Source organism: Anomaloglossus baeobatrachus, chromosome 10 (genome assembly GCF_048569485.1).
Source record: "Anomaloglossus baeobatrachus isolate aAnoBae1 chromosome 10, aAnoBae1.hap1, whole genome shotgun sequence".
Taxonomy (NCBI): domain Eukaryota; kingdom Metazoa; phylum Chordata; class Amphibia; order Anura; family Aromobatidae; genus Anomaloglossus; species Anomaloglossus baeobatrachus.
The window spans coordinates 69,853,792-69,872,259 of NC_134362.1; the positions used below are offsets into that span (position 1 = coordinate 69,853,792).

At 49.7% G+C, this 18,468-nt stretch overlaps 1 protein-coding gene across 2 annotated transcripts in view; it reads left to right on the forward strand.

The window, feature by feature from the left end:
* Positions 1-18,468, forward strand: part of LOC142255416 (cathepsin D-like) — a 61,288-nt gene that overhangs the window by 25,877 nt on the left and 16,943 nt on the right. The window lies entirely within an intron of this gene.

Genomic DNA, 18,468 nt, shown 5'->3' on the forward strand with positions numbered 1-18,468 from the left:
ACAGACACAGACAGACAGACACAGACAGACAGACACAGACAGACACAGACAGACACAGACAGACACAGACAGACACAGACAGACAGACACAGACAGACAGACAGACAGACACAGACAGACAGACACAGACAGACAGACACAGACAGACACAGACAGACACAGACAGACACAGACAGACACAGACAGACACAGACAGACAGACACAGACAGACAGACACAGACAGACAGACACAGACAGACAGACACAGACAGACAGACACAGACAGACAGACACAGACAGACAGACACAGACAGACACAGACAGACACAGACAGACACAGACAGACACAGACAGACAGACACAGACAGACAGACAGACAGACACAGACAGACAGACACAGACAGACAGACACAGACAGACAGACAGACACAGACAGACACAGACAGACACAGACAGACAGACACAGACAGACACAGACAGACAGACACAGACAGACAGACACAGACAGACAGACACAGACAGACAGACACAGACAGACAGACACAGACAGACACAGACACAGACAGACACAGACAGACACAGACAGACACAGACAGACACAGACAGACAGACACAGACAGACAGACAGACAGACACAGACAGACACAGACAGACACAGACAGACACAGACAGACACAGACAGACAGACACAGACAGACACAGACAGACACAGACAGACACAGACAGACACAGACAGACACAGACAGACACAGACAGACACAGACAGACAGACACAGACAGACACAGACAGACACAGACAGACAGACACAGACAGACAGACAGACAGACAGACAGACACAGACAGACACAGACAGACACAGACAGACAGACACAGACAGACAGACACAGACAGACACAGACAGACACAGACAGACAGACACAGACAGACACAGACAGACACAGACAGACACAGACACAGACAGACAGACACAGACAGACACAGACAGACACAGACACAGACAGACAGACACAGACAGACAGACACAGACAGACACAGACAGACACAGACAGACACAGACAGACACAGACAGACACAGACAGACACAGACAGACACAGACACAGACAGACAGACACAGACAGACAGACAGACACAGACAGACACAGACAGACACAGACAGACACAGACAGACACAGACAGACACAGACAGACACAGACAGACACAGACAGACACAGACAGACACAGACAGACACAGACAGACACAGACAGACAGACACAGACAGACACAGACAGACACAGACAGACACAGACAGACAGACACAGACAGACACAGACAGACAGACAGACAGACACAGACAGACAGACAGACAGACACAGACAGACAGACACACACAGACAGACACAGACAGACACAGACAGACACAGACAGACACAGACAGACACAGACAGACAGACAGACAGACACAGACAGACACAGACAGACACAGACAGACAGACACAGACAGACAGACACAGACAGACACAGACAGACACAGACAGACACAGACAGACACAGACAGACACAGACAGACACAGACAGACACAGACAGACACAGACAGACACAGACAGACACAGACAGACACAGACAGACACAGACAGACACAGACAGACACAGACAGACACAGACAGACACAGACAGACACAGACAGACAGACACAGACAGACACAGACAGACACAGACAGACACAGACAGACAGACACAGACAGACAGACACAGACAGACAGACACAGACAGACAGACACAGACAGACAGACACAGACAGACAGACACAGACAGACACAGACAGACACAGACAGACACAGACAGACAGACACAGACACAGACAGACACAGACAGACACAGACAGACAGACACAGACAGACAGACACAGACAGACAGACACAGACAGACAGACACAGACAGACACAGACAGACAGACACAGACAGACACAGACAGACACAGACAGACACAGACAGACACAGACAGACACAGACAGACACAGACAGACACAGACAGACAGACACAGACAGACAGACACAGACAGACACAGACAGACACAGACAGACAGACACAGACAGACACAGACAGACACAGACAGACACAGACACAGACAGACAGACACAGACAGACACAGACAGACACAGACACAGACAGACAGACACAGACAGACAGACACAGACAGACACAGACAGACACAGACAGACACAGACAGACACAGACAGACACAGACAGACACAGACAGACACAGACAGACACAGACAGACACAGACAGACACAGACAGACACAGACAGACACAGACAGACACAGAAGACACAGACAGACACAGACAGACACAGACAGACACAGACAGACACAGACAGACACAGACAGACACAGACAGACACAGACAGACACAGACAGACACAGACAGACACAGACAGACACAGACAGACACAGACAGACACAGACAGACACAGACAGACAGACACAGACAGACACAGACAGACAGACACAGACAGACACAGACAGACAGACACAGACACAGACAGACAGACACAGACAGACAGACACAGACAGACAGACACAGACAGACACAGACAGACACAGACAGACACAGACAGACACAGACAGACACAGACAGACACAGACAGACACAGACAGACAGACACAGACAGACACAGACAGACACAGACAGACACAGACAGACAGACACAGACAGACACAGACAGACACAGACAGACACAGACAGACACAGACAGACACAGACAGACAGACAGACACAGACAGACACAGACAGACACAGACAGACACAGACAGACACAGACAGACACAGACAGACAGACAGACAGACAGACACAGACAGACACAGACAGACACAGACAGACAGACACACACAGACAGACACAGACAGACACAGACAGACAGACACAGACAGACAGACACAGACAGACACAGACAGACACAGACAGACACAGACAGACACAGACAGACACAGACAGACACAGACAGACACAGACAGACACAGACAGACACAGACAGACACAGACAGACAGACAGACAGACACAGACAGACACAGACAGACACAGACAGACAGACACAGACACAGACAGACACAGAACAGACAGACACAGACAGACAGACACAGACAGACACAGACAGACACAGACAGACACAGACAGACACAGACAGACAGACAGACAGACACAGACAGACACAGACAGACAGACACAGACAGACAGACAGACAGACAGACAGACAGACAGACACAGACAGACAGACACAGACAGACACAGACAGACAGACACAGACAGACAGACACAGACAGACACAGACAGACAGACACAGACAGACACAGACAGACACAGACAGACAACAGACAGACACAGACAGACACAGACAGACACAGACAGACAGACACAGACAGACACAGACAGACACAGACAGACACAGACAGACACAGACAGACACAGACACAGACAGACAGACACAGACAGACAGACAGACAGACACAGACAGACACAGACAGACACAGACAGACACAGACAGACACAGACAGACACAGACAGACACAGACAGACACAGACAGACACAGACAGACACAGACAGACACAGACAGACACAGACAGACACAGACAGACAGAGACACAGACAGACACAGACAGACAGACAGACAGACACAGACAGACACAGACAGACACAGACAGACACAGACAGACACAGACAGACACAGACAGACACAGACAGACACAGACAGACACAGACAGACACAGACAGACACAGACAGACACAGACAGACACAGACAGACACAGACAGACACAGACAGACACAGACAGACACAGACAGACACAGACAGACACAGACAGACACAGACAGACACAGACAGACACAGACAGACACAGACAGACACAGACAGACAGACACAGACAGACAGACACAGACAGACACAGACAGACAGACACAGACAGACACACACAGACAGACAGACAGACAGACAGACACAGACACAGACAGACAGACACAGACAGACAGACAGACAGACACAGACAGACACAGACAGACACAGACAGACAGACAGACACAGACAGACAGACACACACAGACAGACACAGACAGACACAGACAGACACAGACAGACAGACAGACAGACACAGACAGACACAGACAGACACAGACAGACAGACACACACAGACAGACACAGACAGACACAGACAGACAGACACACACAGACAGACACAGACAGACACAGACAGACACAGACAGACACAGACAGACACAGACAGACACAGACAGACACAGACAGACACAGACAGACACAGACAGACACAGACAGACACAGACAGACACAGACAGACAGACACAGACAGACACAGACAGACACAGACAGACACAGACAGACAGACACAGACAGACAGACACAGACAGACAGACACAGACAGACAGACACAGACAGACACAGACAGACACAGACAGACACAGACAGACACAGACAGACAGACACAGACAGACACAGACAGACAGACACAGACAGACAGACACAGACAGACAGACACAGACAGACAGACACAGACAGACAGACACAGACAGACAGACACAGACAGACACAGACAGACAGACACAGACAGACACAGACAGACACAGACAGACACAGACAGACACAGACAGACACAGACAGACACAGACAGACAGACACAGACAGACAGACACAGACAGACACAGACAGACAGACAGACAGACACAGACAGACACAGACAGACACAGACAGACAGACACACACAGACAGACACAGACAGACACAGACAGACAGACACACACAGACAGACACAGACAGACACAGACAGACACAGACAGACACAGACAGACACAGACAGACACAGACAGACACAGACAGACACAGACAGACACAGACAGACACAGACAGACACAGACAGACACAGACAGACAGACACAGACAGACACAGACAGACACAGACAGACACAGACAGACAGACACAGACAGACAGACACAGACAGACAGACACAGACAGACAGACACAGACAGACACAGACAGACACAGACAGACACAGACAGACACAGACAGACAGACACAGACAGACACAGACAGACACAGACAGACACAGACAGACACAGACACAGACAGACACAGACAGACACAGACACAGACAGACAGACACAGACAGACAGACACAGACAGACAGACACAGACAGACAGACACAGACAGACAGACACAGACAGACACAGACAGACACAGACAGACACAGACAGACACAGACAGACACAGACAGACACAGACAGACACAGACAGACAGACACAGACAGACAGACACAGACAGACAGACACAGACAGACAGACACAGACAGACACAGACAGACAGACACAGACAGACACAGACAGACAGACACAGACAGACAGACACAGACAGACAGACACAGACAGACAGACACAGACAGACAGACACAGACAGACAGACACAGACAGACACAGACAGACAGACACAGACAGACAGACACAGACAGACAGACACAGACAGACAGACACAGACAGACAGACACAGACAGACAGACACAGACAGACAGACACAGACAGACACAGACAGACACAGACAGACAGACACAGACAGACACAGACAGACACAGACAGACAGACACAGACAGACACAGACAGACACAGACAGACACAGACAGACAGACACAGACAGACACAGACAGACAGACACAGACAGACACAGACAGACACAGACAGACACAGACAGACACAGACAGACACAGACAGACAGACACAGACAGACAGACACAGACAGACAGACAGACACAGACAGACACAGACAGACACAGACAGACACAGACAGACACAGACAGACACAGACAGACACAGACACAGACAGACACAGACAGACACAGACACAGACAGACAGACACAGACAGACAGACACAGACAGACAGACACAGACAGACACAGACAGACACAGACAGACACAGACAGACACAGACAGACACAGACAGACAGACACAGACAGACAGACACAGACAGACAGACACAGACAGACAGACACAGACAGACACAGACAGACAGACACAGACAGACAGACACAGACAGACAGACACAGACAGACAGACACAGACAGACAGACACAGACAGACAGACACAGACAGACAGACACAGACAGACACAGACAGACAGACACAGACAGACAGACACAGACAGACAGACACAGACAGACAGACACAGACAGACAGACACAGACAGACAGACACAGACAGACACAGACAGACACAGACAGACAGACACAGACAGACACAGACAGACACAGACAGACAGACACAGACAGACACAGACAGACAGACACAGACAGACACAGACAGACACAGACAGACACAGACAGACACAGACAGACACAGACAGACAGACACAGACAGACACAGACAGACACAGACAGACAGACACAGACAGACACAGACAGACACAGACAGACACAGACAGACACAGACAGACAGACACAGACAGACACAGACAGACACAGACAGACACAGACACAGACAGACAGACACAGACAGACACAGACAGACACAGACACAGACAGACAGACACAGACAGACAGACACAGACAGACACAGACAGACACAGACAGACACAGACAGACACAGACAGACACAGACAGACAGACACAGACAGACAGACACAGACAGACAGACACAGACAGACAGACACAGACAGACAGACACAGACAGACAGACACAGACAGACAGACACAGACAGACACAGACAGACAGACACAGACAGACAGACACAGACAGACAGACACAGACAGACAGACACAGACAGACAGACACAGACAGACAGACACAGACAGACAGACACAGACAGACACAGACAGACACAGACAGACACAGACAGACAGACACAGACAGACAGACACAGACAGACACAGACAGACACAGACAGACAGACACAGACAGACACAGACAGACACAGACAGACACAGACAGACACAGACAGACACAGACAGACAGACACAGACAGACACAGACAGACACAGACAGACACAGACAGACAGACACAGACAGACACAGACAGACACAGACAGACAGACACAGACAGACACAGACAGACACAGACAGACACAGACAGACAGACACAGACAGACACAGACAGACACAGACAGACAGACACAGACAGACACAGACAGACACAGACAGACACAGACAGACAGACACAGACAGACACAGACAGACACAGACAGACACAGACAGACACAGACAGACACAGACAGACACAGACAGACACAGACAGACACAGACAGACAGACACAGACAGACACAGACAGACAGACACAGACAGACAGACACAGACAGACACAGACAGACAGACACAGACAGACAGACACAGACAGACAGACACAGACAGACAGACACAGACAGACAGACACAGACAGACAGACACAGACAGACAGACACAGACAGACACAGACAGACACAGACAGACACAGACAGACAGACACAGACAGACAGACACAGACAGACACAGACAGACACAGACAGACACAGACAGACACAGACAGACAGACACAGACAGACACAGACAGACACAGACAGACACAGACAGACAGACACAGACAGACACAGACAGACACAGACAGACACAGACAGACACAGACAGACAGACACAGACAGACACAGACAGACACAGACAGACAGACACAGACAGACACAGACAGACACAGACAGACACAGACAGACAGACACAGACAGACACAGACAGACACAGACAGACACAGACAGACACAGACAGACACAGACAGACACAGACAGACACAGACAGACACAGACAGACACAGACAGACACAGACAGACAGACACAGACAGACACAGACAGACAGACACAGACAGACACAGACAGACACAGACAGACACAGACAGACACAGACAGACAGACACAGACAGACACAGACAGACACAGACAGACACAGACAGACAGACACAGACAGACACAGACAGACACAGACAGACACAGACAGACACAGACAGACAGACACAGACAGACACAGACAGACACAGACAGACACAGACAGACACAGACAGACAGACACAGACAGACACAGACAGACACAGACAGACACAGACAGACACAGACAGACACAGACAGACACAGACAGACACAGACAGACACAGACAGACACAGACAGACACAGACAGACACAGACAGACACAGACAGACACAGACAGACACAGACAGACACAGACAGACACAGACAGACACAGACAGACACAGACAGACACAGACAGACACAGACAGACACAGACAGACACAGACAGACACAGACAGACAGACAGACAGACACAGACAGACACAGACAGACACAGACAGACACAGACAGACACAGACAGACACAGACAGACAGACACACACAGACAGACACAGACAGACACAGACAGACAGACACAGACAGACACAGACAGACAGACACACACAGACAGACACAGACAGACACAGACAGACAGACACAGACAGACAGACACAGACAGACAGACACAGACAGACAGACACAGACAGACAGACACAGACAGACAGACACAGACAGACACAGACAGACAGACACAGACAGACACAGACAGACACAGACAGACACAGACAGACACAGACAGACACAGACAGACACAGACAGACACAGACAGACAGACAGACAGACACAGACAGACACAGACAGACAGACACAGACAGACAGACACAGACAGACACAGACAGACACAGACAGACACAGACAGACACAGACAGACACAGACAGACACAGACAGACACAGACAGACACAGACAGACACAGACAGACACAGACAGACACAGACAGACACAGACAGACACAGACAGACACAGACAGACACAGACAGACACAGACAGACAGACACAGACAGACACAGACAGACACAGACAGACACAGACAGACACAGACAGACACAGACAGACACAGACAGACACAGACAGACACAGACAGACACAGACAGACACAGACAGACACAGACAGACACAGACAGACAGACAGACACAGACAGACAGACACAGACAGACAGACACAGACAGACACAGACAGACAGACACAGACAGACACAGACAGACACAGACAGACACAGACAGACAGACAGACAGACACAGACAGACACAGACAGACAGACACAGACAGACACAGACAGACACAGACAGACAGACACAGACAGACAGACACAGACAGACAGACACAGACAGACAGACACAGACAGACACAGACAGACACAGACAGACACAGACAGACACAGACAGACAGACACAGACAGACAGACACAGACAGACACAGACAGACAGACACAGACAGACACAGACAGACACAGACAGACAGACACACACAGACAGACACAGACAGACACAGACAGACACAGACAGACACAGACAGACACAGACAGACACAGACAGACAGACACACACAGACAGACACAGACAGACACAGACAGACAGACACAGACAGACAGACACAGACACACACAGACAGACACAGACAGACACAGACAGACACAGACAGACAGACACAGACAGACAGACACAGACAGACACAGACAGACACAGACAGACACAGACACAGACAGACAGACACAGACAGACAGACACAGACAGACACAGACAGACACAGACAGACAGACACAGACAGACAGACACAGACAGACACAGACAGACACAGACAGACACAGACAGACAGACACAGACAGACAGACACAGACAGACACAGACAGACAGACACAGACAGACACAGACAGACACAGACAGACACAGACAGACAGACACAGACAGACAGACACAGACAGACACAGACAGACAGACACAGACAGACACAGACAGACAGACACAGACAGACAGACACAGACAGACAGACACAGACAGACAGACACAGACAGACAGACACAGACAGACAGACACAGACAGACACAGACAGACAGACACAGACAGACACAGACAGACACAGACAGACACAGACAGACAGACACAGACAGACAGACACAGACAGACACAGACAGACAGACACAGACAGACAGACACAGACAGACAGACACAGACAGACAGACACAGACAGACACAGACAGACACAGACAGACACAGACAGACACAGACAGACAGACACAGACAGACAGACACAGACAGACACAGACAGACACAGACAGACACAGACAGACAGACACAGACAGACAGACACAGACAGACACAGACAGACAGACACAGACAGACACAGACAGACACAGACAGACAGACACAGACAGACAGACACAGACAGACAGACACAGACAGACACAGACAGACACAGACAGACACAGACAGACAGACACAGACAGACACAGACAGACACAGACAGACAGACACAGACAGACAGACACAGACAGACAGACACAGACAGACACAGACAGACACAGACAGACACAGACAGACACAGACAGACAGACACAGACAGACAGACACAGACAGACACAGACAGACACAGACAGACACAGACAGACAGACACAGACAGACAGACACAGACAGACACAGACAGACAGACACAGACAGACACAGACAGACACAGACAGACAGACACAGACAGACAGACACAGACAGACAGACACAGACAGACACAGACAGACACAGACAGACACAGACAGACAGACACAGACAGACACAGACAGACACAGACAGACAGACACAGACAGACAGACACAGACAGACAGACACAGACAGACAGACACAGACAGACACAGACAGACAGACAGACACAGACAGACAGACACAGACAGACAGACACAGACAGACACAGACAGACACAGACAGACACAGACAGACAGACACAGACAGACACAGACAGACACAGACAGACACAGACAGACACAGACAGACAGACACACACAGACAGACACAGACAGACACAGACAGACACAGACAGACACAGACAGACACAGACAGACACAGACAGACACAGACAGACACAGACAGACAGACACAGACAGACAGACACAGACAGACAGAGACAGACAGACAGACACAGACAGACAGACACAGACAGACAGACACAGACAGACACAGACAGACAGACAGACACAGACAGACAGACACAGACAGACAGACACAGACAGACAGACACAGACAGACACAGACAGACAGACAGACAGACACAGACAGACAGACAGACAGACACAGACAGACACAGACAGACAGACACAGACAGACAGAGACAGACAGACACAGACAGACAGACACAGACAGACAGACACAGACAGACACAGACAGACACAGACAGACACAGACAGACACAGACAGACACAGACAGACACAGACAGACACAGACAGACACAGACAGACACAGACAGACACAGACAGACACAGACAGACACAGACAGACACAGACAGACACAGACAGACAGACACAGACAGACACAGACAGACACAGACAGACACAGACAGACACAGACAGACACAGACAGACAGACACAGACAGACACAGACAGACACAGACAGACAGACACAGACAGACAGACACAGACAGACACAGACAGACAGACACAGACAGACACAGACAGACACAGACAGACAGACACAGACAGACAGACACAGACAGACACAGACAGACAGACACAGACAGACAGACACAGACAGACAGACACAGACAGACACAGACAGACAGACACAGACAGACACAGACAGACAGACACAGACAGACAGACACAGACAGACAGACACAGACAGACAGACACAGACAGACACAGACAGACACAGACAGACACAGACAGACACAGACAGACACAGACAGACAGACAGACACAGACAGACACAGACAGACACAGACAGACACAGACAGACACAGACAGACAGACAGACACAGACAGACACAGACAGACACAGACAGACACAGACAGACACAGACAGACAGACACAGACAGACACAGACAGACACAGACAGACACAGACAGACAGACACAGACAGACACAGACAGACACAGACAGACACAGACAGACAGACACAGACACAGACACAGACACAGACAGACACAGACAGACACAGACAGACACAGACAGACAGACACAGACAGACAGACACAGACAGACACAGACAGACACAGACAGACAGACACAGACAGACAGACACAGACAGACACAGACAGACAGACACAGACAGACACAGACAGACAGACACAGACAGACACAGACAGACAGACACAGACAGACACAGACAGACACAGACAGACAGACACAGACAGACAGACACAGACAGACACAGACAGACAGACACAGACAGACACAGACAGACAGACACAGACAGACACAGACAGACACAGACAGACACAGACAGACAGACACAGACAGACACAGACAGACAGACAGACAGACACAGACAGACACAGACAGACACAGACAGACAGACACACACAGACAGACACAGACAGACACAGACAGACAGACACACACAGACAGACACAGACAGACACAGACAGACAGACACACACAGACAGACACAGACAGACACAGACAGACAGACACACACAGACAGACACAGACAGACACAGACAGACAGACACACACAGACAGACACAGACAGACACAGACAGACAGACACACACAGACAGACACAGACAGACACAGACAGACACAGACAGACAGACAGACACAGACAGAGACAGACACAGACAGACACAGACAGACAGACACAGACAGACACAGACAGACACAGACAGACAGACACAGACAGACAGACACAGACAGACACAGACAGACAGACACAGACAGACACAGACAGACACAGACAGACAGACACAGACAGACAGACACAGACAGACACAGACAGACACAGACAGACAGACACAGACAGACAGACACAGACAGACACAGACAGACAGACAGACACAGACAGACACAGACAGACACAGACAGACAGACACAGACAGACAGACACAGACAGACAGACACAGACAGACACAGACAGACACAGACAGACAGACACAGACAGACAGACACAGACAGACACAGACAGACAGACACAGACAGACACAGACAGACAGACACAGACAGACACAGACAGACACAGACAGACACAGACAGACAGACACAGACAGACACAGACAGACAGACAGACAGACACAGACAGACACAGACAGACACAGACAGACAGACACACACAGACAGACACAGACAGACACAGACAGACAGACACACACAGACAGACACAGACAGACACAGACAGACAGACACACACAGACAGACACAGACAGACACAGACAGACAGACACACACAGACAGACACAGACAGACACAGACAGACACAGACAGACAGACAGACACAGACAGACAGACACAGACAGAGACAGACACAGACAGACACAGACAGACAGACACAGACAGACACAGACAGACACAGACAGACAGACACAGACAGACAGACACAGACAGACACAGACAGACAGACACAGACAGACACAGACAGACACAGACAGACACAGACAGACAGACACAGACAGACAGACACAGACAGACACAGACAGACAGACACAGACAGACACAGACAGACAGACACAGACAGACACAGACAGACACAGACAGACACAGACAGACAGACACAGACAGACACAGACAGACAGACAGACAGACACAGACAGACACAGACAGACAGACACACACAGACAGACACAGACAGACACAGACACACAGACACACACAGACAGACACAGACAGACACAGACAGACAGACACACACAGACAGACACAGACAGACACAGACACACAGACACAGACAGACAGACACAGACAGAGACAGACACAGACAGACACAGACAGACACAGACAGACACAGACAGACACAGACAGACACAGACAGACAGACACAGACAGACAGACACAGACAGACACAGACAGACACAGACAGACACAGACAGACACAGACAGACACAGACAGACACAGACAGACACAGACAGACACAGACAGACACAGACAGACACAGACAGACACAGACAGACACAGACAGACACAGACAGACACAGACAGACACAGACACACAGACAGACAGACACAGACAGACACAGACAGACACAGACAGACACAGACAGACAGACACAGACAGACAGACACAGACAGACAGACACAGACAGACACAGACAGACACAGACAGACACAGACAGACACAGACAGACACAGACAGACACAGACAGACACAGACAGACACAGACAGACACAGACAGACACAGACAGACACAGACAGACACAGACAGACACAGACAGACAGACACAGACAGACACAGACAGACAGACACAGACAGACAGACACAGACAGACAGACACAGACAGACACAGACAGACACAGACAGACAGACACAGACAGACAGACACAGACAGACACAGACAGACACAGACAGACACAGACAGACAGACACAGACAGACACAGACAGACACAGACAGACAGACACAGACAGACACAGACAGACACAGACAGACAGACACAGACAGACACAGACAGACACAGACAGACAGACACAGACAGACAGACACAGACAGACACAGACAGACACAGACAGACACAGACAGACACAGACAGACACAGACAGACACAGACAGACACAGACAGACACAGACAGACACAGACAGACACAGACAGACACAGACAGACACAGACAGACACAGACAGACACAGACAGACACAGACAGACACAGACAGACAGACAGACACAGACAGACAGACACAGACAGACACAGACAGACACAGACAGACACAGACAGACAGACAGACACAGACAGACAGACACAGACAGACACAGACAGACACAGACAGACACAGACAGACACAGACAGACAGACACAGACAGACAGACAGACACAGACAGACACAGACAGACAGACACAGACAGACACAGACAGACACAGACAGACAGACACAGACAGACAGACACAGACAGACACAGACAGACAGACACAGACAGACACAGACAGACACAGACAGACACAGACAGACAGACACAGACAGACAGACACAGACAGACACAGACAGACACAGACAGACACAGACAGACACAGACAGACAGACACAGACAGACAGACACAGACAGACAGACACAGACAGACAGACACAGACAGACACAGACAGACACAGACAGACACAGACAGACACAGACAGACACAGACAGACACAGACAGACACAGACAGACACAGACAGACACAGACAGACACAGACAGACACAGACAGACAGACACAGACAGACAGACACAGACAGACACAGACAGACACAGACAGACACAGACAGACACAGACAGACACAGACAGACAGACACAGACAGACAGACACAGACAGACAGACACAGACAGACACAGACAGACACAGACAGACACAGACAGACACAGACAGACACAGACAGACACAGACAGACACAGACAGACACAGACAGACACAGACAGACACAGACAGACACAGACAGACAGACACAGACAGACACAGACAGACACAGACAGACACAGACAGACAGACACAGACAGACACAGACAGACAGACACAGACAGACACAGACAGACAGACACAGACAGACACAGACAGACACAGACAGACACAGACAGACAGACACAGACAGACAGACACAGACAGACACAGACAGACACAGACAGACACAGACAGACAGACACAGACAGACACAGACAGACAGACACAGACAGACACAGACAGACAGACACAGACAGACAGACACAGACAGACAGACACAGACAGACACAGACAGACAGACACAGACAGACAGACACAGACAGACACAGACAGACACAGACAGACAGACACAGACAGACAGACACAGACACACACAGACAGACAGACACAGACAGACACAGACAGACACAGACAGACAGACACAGACAGACACAGACAGACAGACACAGACAGACACAGACAGACACAGACAGACACAGACAGACAGACACAGACAGACACAGACAGACACAGACAGACAGACACAGACAGACAGACACAGACAGACAGACACAGACAGACACAGACAGACACAGACAGACACAGACAGACACAGACAGACACAGACAGACAGACACAGACAGACAGACACAGACAGACAGACACAGACAGACAGACACAGACAGACACAGACAGACACAGACAGACACAGACAGACACAGACAGACACAGACAGACACAGACAGACACAGACAGACACAGACAGACACAGACAGACACAGACAGACACAGACAGACACAGACAGACACAGACAGACACAGACAGACACAGACAGACACAGACAGACACAGACAGACACAGACAGACACAGACAGACACAGACAGACACAGACACAGACAGACACAGACAGACAGACACAGACAGACACAGACAGACAGACACAGACAGACACAGACAGACACAGACAGACACAGACAGACACAGACAGACACAGACAGACACAGACAGACACAGACAGACACAGACAGACACAGACAGACACAGACAGACACAGACAGACACAGACAGACAGACACAGACAGACACAGACAGACACAGACAGACAGACACAGACAGACACAGACAGACACAGACAGACAGACACAGACAGACACAGACAGACACAGACAGACAGACACAGACAGACACAGACAGACACAGACAGACAGACACAGACAGACACAGACAGACACAGACAGACACAGACAGACACAGACAGACACAGACAGACAGACACAGACAGACACAGACAGACACAGACAGACAGACACAGACAGACACAGACAGACACAGACAGACACAGACAGACACAGACAGACACAGACAGACACAGACAGACACAGACAGACACAGACAGACACAGACAGACACAGACAGACACAGACAGACACAGACAGACACAGACAGACACAGACAGACACAGACAGACACAGACAGACACAGACAGACACAGACAGACACAGACAGACACAGACAGACACAGACAGACACAGACAGACACAGACAGACACAGACAGACACAGACAGACACAGACAGACACAGACAGACACAGACAGACACAGACAGACACAGACAGACACAGACAGACACAGACAGACACAGACAGACACAGACAGACACAGACAGACACAGACAGACACAGACAGACACAGACAGACACAGACAGACACAGACAGACACAGACAGACACAGACAGACACAGACAGACACAGACAGACACAGACAGACACAGACAGACACAGACAGACACAGACAGACACAGACAGACACAGACAGACACAGACAGACACAGACAGACACAGACAGACACAGACAGACACAGACAGACACAGACAGACACAGACAGACACAGACAGACACAGACAGACACAGACAGACACAGACAGACACAGACAGACACAGACAGACACAGACAGACACAGACAGACACAGACAGACACAGACAATAAGGCAATTATATATATATATAGATATATATATATATAAATTTATTTTTTTTTTTAAAGGGATCCGGTCTTCAGGCAACTGAACCCTAACTAAAGCCCCTTTTAATGCTTGGAGATTGTAGAACAATCCAGCTCTGGGGTTCTAATCACAGCTGCCAGTGGTGGACGCTGTACGTTCTGTTCTCAGGCCATCCACTTATTTTGCTGTCCTTTTAAAGGGGGTTTTCCCACCTATCCCAATATGTTAAAGGGTACCTTTAACATATTGGGCACCTAAAAATCAGTTTATAATACCTAACAGTCAGTGCGGTGCAGACCAGTTGGCTAGGTGTCTCCGGTACTGGCGCCTCCTCTTTCGGCCATCTTTGTCCTCCTTCTTTTGAAGCCTGGGTGCATGACGCATCCTATATCATCCACACTAGCCGGCATTGAGGTCCTGTGCAGGCAGGTCAAAGTATTGTAGTGCGCCTGTGCAGGACCTCAATGCCAGCTCATATGCGTCATGCACCCAGGCTTCAGAAGGGCAAAGATGGCCGAAAGAGGAGGCGCCGAGAACAGAGACGCTCATCTGACCAGTCTGCACCGTCCCTTAGGTGAGTATTATAAAGTGTTTTTACGTTCTACACAGCGGCCTGGGCTCTTATATACAGCATGTTAGAATACTGTATATAAGAGCCCCGTGGTGGTGACCGCAGGTTATAGGCCCCAAATCTGGTGACAGGTTGAGTTTAAAGCTGTAATAATATTACAAATGTAGTATAGTTCTCCTGATATAGCCATGTCCCTTACCTCATGTGCAGGACATTGCAACTTGGGTATCCATTGTTACCTCCTCTCATAGTGACAGTTGCTTGTGGTTGCAACTTAAGGGTGCTTTACATGCTGCGACATTGCTAGCAATCTCGTTAGCAATTTTTGACACGCCATATCGCAGATACGATTTGCCGAGATCGCACAGGTCGTTTTTATAGCGCCGATGTGCGATTTTGGCAAATCGTATCTGCGATCTGCCGTGTCACATCGCTAACGAGATCGCTAGCGATGTCTCAGCGTGTAAAGCACCCTTTAGGTGTCCAAGGTTACAATGCCCTGCACAT